This window comes from Pan paniscus, chromosome 11 (assembly GCF_029289425.2).
Source record: "Pan paniscus chromosome 11, NHGRI_mPanPan1-v2.0_pri, whole genome shotgun sequence".
NCBI lineage: Eukaryota > Metazoa > Chordata > Mammalia > Primates > Hominidae > Pan > Pan paniscus.
In genome coordinates this window covers 124,102,758-124,117,467 of record NC_073260.2, presented here as the reverse complement: position 1 = coordinate 124,117,467, position 14,710 = coordinate 124,102,758, and the positions used below count along the sequence as shown (strand labels likewise).

Sequence of the window (14,710 nt, the reverse complement as noted above, 5' to 3'; positions counted from 1 at the left end):
GTAACCAAAGTAATGAATGAAGGTAGCCGTCAGTGATGATGTCTGCCAGACTGCACCTTTTCTGTAGCTCTAAGGTAAAAGCAGCTCCTAAAGGAAATTAGACAACAGGGATCACTTGGTCCCAGAGGAATGACTTTCCATTCACTCTTGACTTTTCCTATTATTAATGCATGGGCAAAATTTAAGAGAATTTTTCCCCTTTCTACTGCTTTCCCTCAAACGTAGATGATAGCTTCAATATTATTATTATTATTATTATTATTATTATTTTTGAGACAGAGTCTCACTCTGTCAGCCAGGCTGGAGTGCAGTGGCACCATCTCAGCTCACTGCAACCTCCACCTCCCTGGTTCAAGCAATTCTCCTGCCTCAGCCTCCTGAGTAGCTGGGATTACAGGCGTCCACCACCACGCCTGACTAATTTTTGTATTTTTAGTAGAGATGGGGTTTTACCATGTTGGCCAGGCTGGTCTCAAATTCCTGACCTCAGGTGATCCACCTGCCTCTGCCTCCCAAAGTGCTGGGATTACAGGCGTGAGCCAAGCTTCAATATTCTTAAACCCAACCTCACACAGCCTGATTTAAAAACTAAATTTCTGCCGAGCCCGGTGGCTCACGCTTGTAATCCCAGCACTTTGGGAGGCGGAGGCGGGCGGATCACGAGCTCAGGAGATCAAGACCATCCTGGCTAACACGGTGAAACCCCGTCTCTACTAAAAATACAAAAATTAAAAAATTAGCTGAGTGTGGTGGTGGGCGCCTGTAGTCCCAGCTACTCGGGAGGCTGAGGCAGGAGAATGGTGCGAACCCGGGAGACGGAGGTTGCAGTGAAGCCAGATTGCGCCACTGCACTCCAGCCTGGGCAAAGAGCAAGACTCCGTCTCAAATAAATAAATAAATAAATAAATAAATAAATAAATTTCTGGCCAGGCACGGTGGCTCATGCCTGTAATCCCAACCCTTTGGGAGGCCAAGGCTGGCAGTTCGCTTGAGCCCAGGAGGTCGAGACTAGTCTGACAAACATGTCAAAACCCCGTTTCTACAAAAAATACAAAAATTACCTAGGTATGGTGGTGCCTGCCTGTAGTCTCAGCTACTTGGGGGGCTGAGGCATGAATCCAGGAGTTCAAGGCTACAGTGAGCTATGATTGTGTCACTGCACTCCAGCCTGGGCAACAGAGTGAGACCCTGTCTCAAAAACCAAAACAAACAAAAAAGAAAGCAAAAACTAAATTTCTGATAATCACTAGAGGAAATGCAGCATCACCTTGGTCGAAAAACATTTGGAGAGCCGTGCACATTCCTGATCCCTAAGTCCTTGATGTTGCACCCATCTTGAGGAGCAGTGCTCTCTCTGGACCGATGTTACTGAATCCAACCCAGTTCCTACTTGATTTTTGTGGCACTAGCCTGGCAGCTAGTTTTTACCTTTACTATTTTTACTACATATTAGGAGATGGCAAATTACTGATAGCCAGGATAAGGGAGTGATTTTCAAGGCATTATAGCTCTAAAAAACAATTGAGAAATCAGCTCCCTCATCACTTCCTTAATGCAATGAGAGAACACGACACGGATGAACAAACTGTTCTGTTATCCAACAAGATTATCAGAGTTATTAGTGAGATAATAAAAAAGTATATGTGACTGCCAAAAGTCTCCAGACTAAGGACCAGAAGACCTGGTTTCTTGTTCTTTCACTTTCTAGTCCTGCAATTCTGGCGAAGTTACTATACTGCTCTGAGGTTCAGGGTTTTTTCACTGTGAAAGAGGGTGCAAGTTCCTCCACATTCTTCCAATCTACTGAGGAAACCCAATGAGATAATGCATGGGAACATGTTTTGGAAACTCAAAAGTGCTGCCCAAAATGTAAGGTAACACTGTTTACAATGGACACTTCCAGAAAGTTTAGCCAACACCCCCATACATTGCATCCGCTTCTGACAACGTTAATCAAAATCAGGCCAAAGGTGCAGGCAGGACAGAGGCCTGACTTACCAGAAAATAAATGTCTGGTCTATTCCACTTGTAGTGCCAGTTTACATTGTCTGGCGAGAGCCAACTACCAGGGCCTCCGGGTAGAAGAAAGAAAGGGTATCAGTGGAACTGAGAGTGTATACAGTGGCGCCTGAAAACCCAACCTCGCCAGGCTTCCCTGTCTCCTGTGTGCAGCATGTTTGCAGTGCATTCCTCTGGAAGGTAAATACACGGAGTCCCGCAGCCCACCTGTGTCCACCTAGCCTGTAAGTGCCCCCTGAGGGTATCAAAGCACGCGGACTTCCACTAGAAACAAAGCCACCGGGCGGCAAGTTTCCCCGTTAACAACAACGAAGAAAGAGAGGACTTGGCAGCTATGACGGATCTGCAATAATTAAACTGACGTTGCTGTTTAGAAGCCTGGGGGTTGCCTGCAGCCTCCCAGGCTCCACTCCATCGGCTCCAACTCTGCAGGCGGGCCGTGAATGTCTCTAGATGCATATTAAGCAAAAAGTTTCTAAAGAGGATCGCGTGGAACCCAGCAATTGATTAAGAATCTCAATGGCCCTAATCCACTGAGAATTGAACTAAGGGCTCCCCAGCAAACACAGCGCTTTCAATGGGGCCTAGAGAGAGCAAGCACTGCCGGGGGCGGCGGCGAAGGGCAGCGGGTGGTGGGACGGGCGGGGTGGGGTGGGGGGAGAGTTACTGAGCATGCGTCCCAGGGCGTTTCGGGGAGTGGGGGGAGAGTTACTGAGCATGCGTCCCAGGGCGTTTCGGGGAGTGGGAGAGAGTTACTGAGCATGCGTCCCAGGGCGTTTCGGGGAGTGGGGGGAGAGTTACTGAGCATGCGTCCCAGGGCGTTTCGGGGCGTCCGAGGGTGTTTCGGGGAGTGGGGGGGAGAGTTACTGAGCCTGCGTCCCAGGGCGTTTCGGGGAGTGGGGGGAGAGTTACTGAGCATGCGTCCCAGGGCGTTTCGGGGAGTGGGAGAGAGTTACTGAGCATGCGTCCCAGGGCGTTTCGGGGAGTGGGAGAGAGTTACTGAGCATGCGTCCCAGGGCGTTTCGGGGAGTGGGGGGAGAGTTACTGAGCATGCGTCCCAGGGCGTTTCGGGGCGTCCGAGGGTGTTTCGGGGAGTGGGGGGGAGAGTTACTGAGCCTGCGTCCCAGGGCGTTTCGGGGAGTGGGGGAGAGTTACTGAGCATGCGTCCTATGGCGTTTCGGGGAGTGGGGGGAGAGTTACTGAGCATGCGTCCCAGGGCGTTTCGGGGCATCCGAGGGTGTTTCGGGGAGTGGGGGGGGGAGTTACTGAGCCTGCGTCCCAGGGCGTTTCGGGGAGTGGGGGGAGAGTTACTGAGCCTGCGTCCCAGGGTGTTTCGGGGAGTGGGGGGGAGAGTTACTGAGCCTGCGTCCCAGGGCGTTTCGGGGAGTGGGGGGGAGAGTTACTGAGCATGCGTCCCAGGGTGTTTGGGGGAGGGGGAGAGTTACTGAGCATGCGTCCCAGGGTGTTTGGGGGGGGGGGAGTTACTGAGCATGCGTCCCAGGGTGTTTCGGGGAGGGGGGAGAGTTACTGAGCATGCGTCCCAGGGTGTTTGGGGGGGGAGTTACTGAGCATGCGTCCGAGGGTGTTTCGGGGAGTGGGGGAGAGTTACTGAGCATGCGTCCTATGGCGTTTCGGGGAGTGGGGGGAGAGTTACTGAGCATGCGTCCCAGGGCGTTTCGGGGCGTCCGAGGGTGTTTCGGGGAGTGGGGGGGGAGTTACTGAGCCTGCGTCCCAGGGCGTTTCGGGGAGTGGGGGGAGAGTTACTGAGCCTGTGTCCCAGGGCGTTTCGGGGAGTGGGGGGGAGAGTTACTGAGCATGCATCCCAGGGTGTTTGGGGGGGGGAGTTACTGAGCATGCGTCCCAGGGTGTTTCGGGGAGGGGGGAGAGTTACTGAGCATGCGTCCCAGGGTGTTGGGGGGGGAGTTACTGAGCATGCGTCCGAGGGTGTTTCGGGGAGTGGGGGAGAGTTACTGAGCATGCGTCCCAGGGTGTTTCGGGGCATCCGAAGCAGACGTGTTCCAGCCGATTCAGCAGCGAGTGGTTGGAAATTAGCAAAGTGAGAGGGTAACTGAGGGACTCCGGGAGGCTGAGGGTTTTTTTTCTCAAAACTGTGAAGCTCAGGGAAAGGAGTAGAACTGGGAACCAAGTGAAGTAAAATCGTGGCAAGTGGGCATAGACCTGAAATCTCCTTCGTGGGGGCCCTCCAGCTGGGAACCCAGAACGTGCAGCTCAATGTATGTTTGGAACGAATAGGTGAAAGGAAGCAGGAGGAGGAGGGAGTTCTAGCGAAGACTTCGGAGGGAAGCAACCCATCCCCTGCCACAAGAAAGCACCGCCACTCCAGTGGGAACGGACACGCGTGCACACAGCCACGAGTGAGGTTTGAAAGAGGGCCCACCCTCCATTACACCTGTGCTCCACCGTGGCCCCCAGCCAAGTTTAATCTCCCATTCGGCACTTACTTCTGGAAGCTTCTTTCCCTTTCCTTCCCACCACTCATTGGCCTTTCACCCCCTAGTTTTTTGTCTGTGTATGGGACTGTCTTCCCCCACTCCCCCTTGACTGAAGTTCCTTGAGAGCAGCAGCCCTCTTTTTATCAGGGAAGAGATTTGAAGCTCAGGACATTCTTATCCAAGTAGATGCTAGCCACCTGGGTAGTCAAGACAGGGCCCTGCACAGTTAATGTGAATCTTGTCATAATGCCAGGGTTATTGTTTTGCAAGGAGCTGGTCATAGAACACTAGATTGCATTGTCACTGGGAAATAAGCTCATTCTATTAGCTTGTTTCTCAGCTAGCTTATGTAGAAATTTGCCACAGTTGTTACTGCTGGGCACCTGCCCTGGATCTGATCATCAATTATATCATCTCTTCCATCTGATGGACTGCACCTCACCCCTTGCTTTTTCAGAGCTGGCGAAGCTGGGCCAAGGAAAGCGATAGTGCCAGCTGAGTGGAATGTGCAGGAAGGGACCGAGGAGGGGCACTATGTACTGGAGAAAAGAGATGGGGTCTCCAGGACAGGGGTGAGGACACTAGACTGAGGGCACAAAGGAAGGAAACCACAAGGAAGTAGAGTAGGGAAGTGGGGAGCATGCTGAGGAGAGAGGTCAAGAGATGGTGACCGCTTTCTGCATGCCCCAAGGAGATGGTGATGACACTCCCAAGTCCATGTGGGAATCCCTCCTTCTGCGGGCCTCAGTCTGTCATCTTCCTTGGAGCAGGACCAAAGTAAATAAGATAAAGTCACAATTTCTCATCCTTCTTCACTCAACTTTTCTTTGAGGTGAGTTGGCATTTTTGTAAAAGAATGCATTCTCTGCCAGATGCGGTGGCTCACCCCTGCAATCCCAGGGTTCTGGGAGGCCAACGTGGGAGGCTTGATTGAGGCCAGGGCTTCGAAACCTAGGCAACATAGCAAGACCTCCATCTCTGTAAAAGAAATTAGCCAGGCATGGTGGTGCATACTTGTAGTCCTAGCTACTTCGGAGGCTGAGGCGAGAGAATCATTTGCACTTAGGCATTGGAGATTACAGTGAGTTAAGCGTTCTGTACTGCCATGGTAGGTGGGTGTTGCTAGCCACATGAAGATATGTGAGCCGGTCACCAAGGACTGCGGCTGACTCCCCGAGCACAAGGACAGTAAGAATAAACCTCTGATTATTCCCCTGCCCCCAACCCCAACTTCAATTAAAGAGATATACCCTTATGTGACTGACAAAAAAGAGCCCTGCTCTCCCAGAGTCACATCCCCATAGGCCAAAACACTCTTACATATAATTATTGGTGCTTCATAAATGGCTGATAAAAAAACTTTTCTATCAGGGGATACACCCTACCTTATTCACAGCCTCTTACAGAGAGCTGGCCTGCCCACAGTCTCTGTAAGGGGCAGTTGTCTCTTCTGAGTGACGTTTCCCTGACCTCCCCTCAAGCCATGACTGACCAAGGAAGTCAATGTCACCACTGAGAAGCAAGGCGTAGCCTCAGACTCTGAGTTTCTAACTCTTTCCACTTTCCTAAGATGGGGTTATGCCTCATTTCTGAGAGATTTCCAACCCTCTGCCATATATTCCTCTTTTTGTGAGGCCACTTGGGGAGGTGTCTGCTTCTTAGCACCAGAAAAGCTCTCTCAGGACCCAGTTGCTGACCCAGTTGCTGCAAATGCTGAAAGTAGGAAATGGAGGTCAAGTGTAGGCCATAAAGATTTTCCCACTCCTCCTCTTGAATCAGGGATGGCCTTGTGAATTACTTTGGCCCATAGAATGCGGCAAAGTGATACTGTACCGGTTCTAGCCTTGGTCTTAAGCCTGCCAGCTTTTGCTTTCACTCCCTTGGAGCCCTGAGCTAGTGTAGAAAGAGATTCAGCTGCAAGGACTCGTTACACAATTTGCAGGGATTAGTGTAAAAGGAAATGCAGGTTTCCTTGTTTTAAAATTATTCCGAATTTTAAGGCGGTGACAACAGAGCCCTATACCAAGCAGAGGCTTGATCCGAGCTGGTGCAGGCATCACAGCCAGGCTTCCTGCTACACGAGTGATGCTATCTTGGATTTCTGGCCCCAATTCAGCCTCCTAATGGTCAGCATGAGAGCATGAACTACCCTAGGTGAGACCAGTAGAAGAACCCAGCTCAGATTACAAAACTATGAGCAAACAAACGGTTGTTATTCAAGTAAAGCTCACTAAAGCTCTTCATGACAAATGGGTATAGTCATGGGGACCACTAAGGCCTGGGTTGATATTTTATATAGCAATAGGTAACTGAAGCATGAAGAATAAGAGTTTGCAGTGAGTGGTCACCTACCATATGCCAGGCCCTGTGCTGGTGCATTGCCTGTGCTAGCTCACCTGATCCTCATAACACCTTTCATAATTCCTTTCTACAGGAGAGAATACAGCAGTTTCAAGGACAAGGGATTCGTACCACTGCTCCTCACTCAGTAAATAGCAGAGACGGAATTTGAACGTGAGTCTGACTGATTCCAAAACCCATGTAATATGCCTGCATTGAAACAGAGGAAAATCCAAGGAAAGTGCACACAGCTTGGAGACTATTGGATAGGGGTCTGATGCAGTCTTTCCTAAATTTCCTCACAAATTTGCAGTTGAAGTATCAGGCAGAGAAATGATAACCAGGTGAAAGACCCCAATGGGACATCATCACATCACAGCTCTGTGATCATCAACCATAATCCCTAGAGGGTCACCTAGAGGTATCCTACAATGAGGCTTACTTGGGTTTTCTGATAGGTATAATACTGAGAAAATTTGCTATGGTTAGCTATGGGTATTCACCACTTATTTTGGTGTATATTATCCCCCAACAAACCACAGGCACCTGTGATCATCTGGGTATGTGTTCAGGAACTATCTTGCACCCAGAAAGAACAAGAATTTTTTTTTTTTTTTTTCTGAGACAGAGTCTCTCTCTGTCACCAGGCTGGAATGCAGTGGCACAATCTCAGCTCACTGCAACCTCTGCCTCCATGGTTCAAGTGATTCTCCTGCCTCAGCCTCCCGAGTAGCTGGGACTACAGGCATGTGCCACCACACCTAGCTAATTTTTGTATTTTTAGTAGAGACAGGGTTTCACCATGTTGGCCAGGTTGGTCTCGATCTCTTGACCTTGTGATCTGCCCACCTCGGCCTCCCAAAGTTCTGGGATTATAGGTGTGAGCCACTGTGCCGGGCAAGAATTAATTTCCACATTAGACTCAGCCAGAGTTAATGAAGAAGCTTTCCCCACATGATGGCACCTCACAAGAAATACTATCTATTTATAATATTCATTGGCTTTACTTGTCTTTACCAAGCCTTCCTGAGTGTCGTCAGTGGGTGAGTGAGTGTGTGGATAGGTACCTGCCTATCTGTCTGCCCATGGTGATGAACACATCACTGTAGGTCAGCAATGACATTGAATCTAAATGCTGTTGGCCGTAAGGAAAATAGTGACATTCCCTGGCTCAGAGGAAATGCTGGTAGGAAAGCCATATGGACTAGTATTTATAAGTACAAGCTCAGGGGTCAACGATGCTGAAGTTCAGTGCCTTGTCCTGTCTCTTACTAATTAGTGATATTGGACATATTGATTAATTGTATGTTTCTCACTTATCTATAAAATGAGATGTATGAGGGCTAAATGAAATGATGCATGTGAAAAACCGAACAAGGTGCCAGGCCTAGGACAAGGGCTCAATAAATGTCAGCGATTTTTTTATTTGATGAACAAAAGAAGGCAAATGTTCTTTCTTTGATGCCCCCTATCTTTTCCCTGTGTCGTTTCTCTAAAAAAGTATATGTGTGTAATTTCTATGCCTTCCCTCCACTCTCCCATTATCTACCACTTCATCATCCTCTCACTACCCATGGCCACTTTCCCTCATTATCTTTTCTATATTTCTTCCCTCCTCCCCTGAAATGGGGTTGAGCAGGGGTAGATCAGAGGATGAGAAAACGCAGGGAGACATTGGTGGCAGGGTGACAATGGAGCGCCACAAGCTGTCTAGGCCATCTAGACTTTCCCTGAGGACACTTCGGTATCTCTGAGAATACCATTTTCTCAGGACTCCTCACACTGGGAGAAACCTTAGCAATCATCTGATGGTGTACTTGTTACAGTAGATAGGCAGACATGTGCAGTGCAGGAGAGGGCCCCCCACCCTGACCAGGAATGTCAGGTGACCATCAGGTGATGGTCACATGGTTGTTACACTGTCTCTCTCAAATAATAACTGGTTGCAGCCAGCACCAGGGAAAGGCAGTCTCCAAATAGATAGGAAAAACCTGAAAGTGACAATCAGCAGCTTCACAATAAGATCTCAGGAATTGGGCAGGTGGGCTCAAGCACGTGCACTAAGAGGCAAAGTGGCGGAGTTTAACTGGTAAATGACCTTCCTGTAGGAATGCTACGCTGGTAAGGGAAGAACGCCTCGAGAAAGCATCTGTACCATTCCAGCAAATACACTGTGCATGCTCCCCTCCCAAATGCTAGCAGGCCACTGCACATATGGACAGCCCACCCCAAGGGAAGAATTGGGAGAAGTAACCCAAGACCCCGAAAGTATGCCAACCTGTAAGACCGCAGGTCAAAGGTCAAACTGTGCACTTGACCTCACAAGGTGCCCACTCGGCCCTCTTCCAAATATACTTCCTTTCATTCCTGCTCTAAAGCTTTTCAATAAATTCTCACTCCTGCTTGAGGACTAAGCTCTGATCTTTTCTTGTCTTCCAAATTCCTATCTAAGGGGTCTGGGGAGTTATGCCCTACAAACCAAAAATTCTCATCAGATGAGTTCTATGTAACCCTGTATATTGTGACTTTTTAGTCTGACTCTGGCACAATATTACATGACAAGAAAATCAGAATGTTCTATCCCATAACATGTCTCTTTGGCATATTTGGAAATGCCCTGCAAAACCATCCTTTGTACGGGAAAATTGGCATCTGTAAAGAATCTCTGTTAACATAGCTAGATATTTTTCTTCCAGGCCCTCCCATCTGAAGAGATTAAGAGTCTAGCACCTTTTAAAAATTATTTATTTATTTATTTATTTTTGAAACAGAGTCTCACTCTGTTGCCCAGGCTGGAGTGTAGCGTTGCCATCTCAGCTCACTGCAACCTCTGCCTCCTGGGTTCAAGCCATTCTCCTACCTCAGCCTCCCGAGTAACTGGGATTACAGGTGCCTGCCACCATACCCGGCTAATTTTTGTATTTTTAACAGAGACAAGTTTTCGCCACATTGACCAAGCTAGTCTTGAACTCCTGGCCTCACTGTGATCCACCTGCTTCAGCACTCCACCCTGGGCAACAAGAGCAAAACTCCGTCTCAAAAAAAAAAAAAAAAGTTAGAAAACTAAACTACAAGGTCCTTAAATGCCTGCTCCACAGTATTAGCCAAACATGAACAAGATCCCAGGTGTTAGGCCGGGCGCGGTGGCTCACGCCTGTAATCCCAGCACTTTGGGAGGCCGAGGTGGGCGGATCACCTGAGGTCAGGAGTTCAAGACCAGCCTGGTCAACATAGTGAAACCCTGTCTCTACTAAAAATACAAACATTAGCCGAGCATGGTGGTGTATGCCTGTAATCCCAGCTACTCGCGAGGCTGAGGCAAGAGAATCGCTTGAACCCGGGAGGCAGAGGTTGCAGTGGGCCGAGATCACGCCATGCACTCCAGCCTGGGCAATGGAACAAAAGACTCCATCTCAAAAAAAAAAAAAAAAAAAAATCCCAGGTGTTCTGGATTCCCATCCAAAAGAAAAGGGGAAACCAAACCCCCTGCTTCCATCTCACCCAGGATCTCCTGTCTTCCCAAAGCACTTTACCGTCTTTCCTGCCCAGCTGTTGAAATATCAAACTGTACCAAGATTTTGGCCATGATGGACTCTGTTCTCTGCACACTAAGATATTTATCTTCCTGGTCATCAGTAGAAATATTAATAAATAATATTGGTTGCCATTTATTGAGCAGTGTGTTAAACATCCATATTATTTAATGGATGTTTTTCTAGCTGTGTTTTAAAGTTTTAAAGTTGCAACATTTGAATGAATGAATGACTTCTGAGCCAAAGTGAGAAAAAGCAGACAAGACACAAATGAGTTTTCTAAACTATTTGTCTCCCCGAAATTAGCTCTGCTACTTTGCACAAGTCTCCTTTCCTAAGATCCCACTTCTCATCTGTTCAATGGGGATATGAACATCTAGAAGTTTATGGTAAACTTTAAAAGCACATTTGTCTGATACTAAGAGCCAATAAACAATCATTACTGTCATTACCCCAGTTGGCAATTTGGGCAGGGCTTGACAGGGAGTTTGGGTGACAGGCGATAAAGGACATTATGGAAAGTCTGAAAGAATGTAATAAGGATAATATATTTTAAATGTATTTTTCTCTTTTATATTTTGTGAATGACTTTTCCCCTGGTTAGTCTAAGGTAATTCTTATGACTCAGGGAGGTTTGAGATTGTTACAGCAGGAATGCAAATAGAAAAAAAAAAAAAAAGATCTAGCTTTTGATTTCCAAATTTGAGTTCCTAGAATAACTGTCTTTAAAATTCAGAGGTTAGAGATAAAGAAAAGGATTTTCTAGATTCCTATCACTTCCATTAAAATACCGAGGGTCAGAACAATGAACCTGAATTCTAAAGCTATTGGTAGAGAGAAATGACCTTTGATGTAAGAGGTGTCCCTACTGCCCAGAAAAGATGGGGTGTTTTTCCTTTCCAAACCAAGGGAATGTCAGGGGAAGAAAAGATAGAGATTAAAGGGGAAAAGTGAGTTTTGTGTATCTTGGCTTCTCCATTCAGGGCTGATATCACAAGTAGTAGATAAATTGAAAGAAAGGAATCCCAAAAGAAGAAAAAGACTGTGTTCTGCTCCTCACTTAAAACTCAGCAAAAGGGACCCCCACCAAGTGGTCCATGCCAATATGTAACACAGAAAGGAAAACCAACAGCATGGGCCTCTTGGCTTGGAGGAAGCCAAAGTGCACATTTCTTCAGTCATACTACATCTGGGTTCATCTAGCCACCTCTGCCATGCTGCCCAAGTTCAACCCCAATGAGATCAGTCATATACCTGCCAGGTGCCCTGGTGGAAAACTGGGTACCATGTCTGCCCTAGCCCTTAAGATCAACCCTCTGGACCTGTCTCCAAAATAAGTTGGTGATGACATTCCCAAGGCCACAGGTCACCAGAAGAGTCAAAGGATTACAATGAAACTGACCATTCAGAACAGACAGGCTCAGACTGAGGTGGTACTTTCTGCCTCTGCCGTGAGCATCAAAGCCCTCAAGGAACCAGAGACAGAAAGAAGCAAAACAATCAAGCACAGTGGAAATGCCATTTTTCATGACACTGTCAAGATTGCATGACAGATGCAGCACCAATCCTTAGTCACAGAACTCTCTGGGACCCGTAAAGAGATCTTGGAGACTGCCCAGTCTATGAGCTCCAATGTTGATGGGCGCCAGCCTCCAGACATCATAGATGACATCAAATCAACAGTGGTGCAAGTAAATATCCAGCTAGCTATGAGCTACGAAGGAAAAAATTTCAATAAAGGATCATTTGACAACTAAAAATAAAAACACAGCATGGTTATGGCATAGGGTCTGCATGAGTGCCTTTGTGCCTCCTTGAAAAAGCCAGTTTCCCCATGCACAGATGTCAGTAGTACAAGTCAACCAGGTATCCAGAGACATTGCTAAAAAATGTCAATACCAAATCTAATCACAGCATAAGGACCAGTGTATACAAATCTAAAGCCCACTTTCTCCTGCTCACTCCTAAAGCTCACTTTCTCACAACACTGCCACCCCAATATACCAAGAAACCATCTAGAAAGGAGGGCAGACAATAGCCACTTACCTTTAAAAACAAAACCAAACTCTTTACACCAAAACTTCTTCCATATCCAAAGAGTCTAAAATACAGTTAGTGAAGAATGTGGATGTGGAGCCAATGAGTAAGATTTGATCAGTTACAGAAAACAAGTGAAGCCACATTTACTTTGCACAACCAAATGTAGTTTGCTAAGTTTTTGACCCCATTATATGAAGAAGACAAATCATCCATAACTCTACCACGCTAAACATCCATTACTTTTTTTTTTTTTTTTTTTTTGAGAGTTTCGCTTTGTGGTCCAGCCTGGGGCACAGTGGTGCAATCTTGGCTCACTGCAACCTTCGCCTCCTGGGTTTAAGCAATTCTCATGTTCAGCCTCCTGAGTAGCTGGGATTACAGCCACCCATAGATTTTTAAAATACTTCTCTTTCACTTGTCTTGCATAGGCATGATTATTGCAAATAACTGCAATGCATATCAGTCACAGTTTTATATCATGCTCTTTGTAAAATTCATCAAAATTCCTTTTCCATGCTGCTGTGTGTTCTTCCTGGTTACCAATGTTAACAGACACATAAGCTATTAGTCAAAACTCTTGTCATTGCAAGTATCATAAAGCCAATTCCAACTCAACTGAAGAAAATGGGTATTTAATGGAAGAACACTGGAGTTGCTCATTGACCTGCAAGAACCACGCAGCCCTGGGGGCCTAAATGTAGGGGACAGGGGCTTGAAGTCACCAGAGTTCTTCACTGCTCATTCTTCCTACAGACATCTCCACATAAATGTATTAGGCATTTAGCCATGTTAGGTCATTTTCATTAGCCACATTTTCCAAATGGGGAAGGAGGGACTAAGGGAGTTACATGACTCACTGCAGGTGATTCAGCTGCTAAATGGCATTGATTTGAAAACCAGCATCTTGATTCAGATTGGTGGATCCATACAAATTGCAAGGGACAAAACTTTTCAAAAATATGTAAGAAGAGTCACATAGGATAAGAATATATTTGATTTTTGTGAGGACTACAGCTGAAGGAGAAGAGAAACATGCAAATGGGCTTCCATTTCCCACACTAGGGCAGCTTCTGTCATCTCAGAATGCCCACCTGGCATCTTCCTGACCCTTGGCTCGCCCACAAGGAAGTTCATGGCAATATTGTTTTCAGAAGCCAATATTCTCCTGTCTCTACTTGCAAGAAAATAACTGGGCCCCCCAGTAAGTATAATTGGTGCGAACAGTGATTTATTATACGCCCAGTTCTCCAGATGGCCTTTCATATGGAAATGATTTTTCCTGAAAACAGAAAAATATGGGTTTTTTCCCTTCTCAGCAGGTTATAACAGGTTTACAATCCACTGCATCAAAACTAGCATCAAAAACTTTAACGGAGTTCCCTTAAAACAGAAACACAAAAAACACGTTCCATCTGGTAAATAATTGCCGGAGTTGCATTCCTGTGCATTCAGGCACAAGCTAACTGCTGTACAGCATAAAGCTGTGAAAATGTCTAGGCTTAATGGGGAAACATGAGATAAGATCTACTTAGGTCTATCATATACTCAAATTGCAACCTTCTGGGATGCTGGTTCATGCCAGACTCAAATCACCCATAATCTGATGAGCTAGACAGATGTGTAAGATTATTCCAGGATATCTGAAAATCTCACATGTGAGTACAAAAGGCTAGGTGGACACGTGCAGCCCTTATCCTATGTGAATGAAGGGGAATGTTTACCAAGAAGGTCATTTTCAGATGACCATAGTTGAAGAACAAAGTCAAATGTGGTTCTAAGTGACATGTCCTCTGCCTAAATAACAGATGAGAAAGTATATCTAAAAAGGCTTATATCATCCTGTGATGGAATACTTAAGAATGGGGAAAGCATTTAGCAGTAAAAAGTAAGTTACCAAAAGGATTTAATGTAGTTAGTATGTAGCAGGTTAATTTCAGTAGATGACTCTAAGTTATGATTTTCATCCAGAAAGAATTATTTTAGTCAGCTTTCCACCAGTGGAACATACTTCCTCCTAAGCTCCCTGCCTCTGAAAGCATAGGCAGGGGAGCCATGTATTACAGATGTTGTGGGGAACATCTACACATTTGGAAAGCTGAAGATCTGCAAATTAGGGATGACACTCAAATTCCTTAAGGGGTTGGGCAGATAAATTGTGTAAAATGGTAAGGCATTAGAAAGTGGACCAAACTGCAGAGGACTGGAGAGGCACAGCCCACCTAAAGACATTCAAATTTGATACAGATGCTTCTTGGCTTACCATGGGGCTACTGTGTCCCAATAAACCCATCTAAGTAAAAAAATGCATTTAGTACACCTAACCTA

At 46.5% G+C, this 14,710-nt stretch overlaps 1 protein-coding gene across 1 annotated transcript in view; it reads left to right on the top strand.

Annotated features, from left to right (window-relative positions):
• Positions 1 to 3,944: 3,944 nt before the first annotated feature.
• KANK1 (KN motif and ankyrin repeat domains 1) overlaps positions 3,945 to 14,710 on the top strand; it is a 276,823-nt gene continuing 266,057 nt past the window's right edge. Inside the window, exons 1-3 of the mRNA XM_055092205.1 lie at positions 3,945 to 4,399; positions 5,164 to 5,304; positions 6,907 to 6,986. The gene's annotated coding sequence lies outside the window, so the exon portion shown is untranslated. The remainder of the gene's footprint in view (positions 4,400 to 5,163; positions 5,305 to 6,906; positions 6,987 to 14,710) is intronic.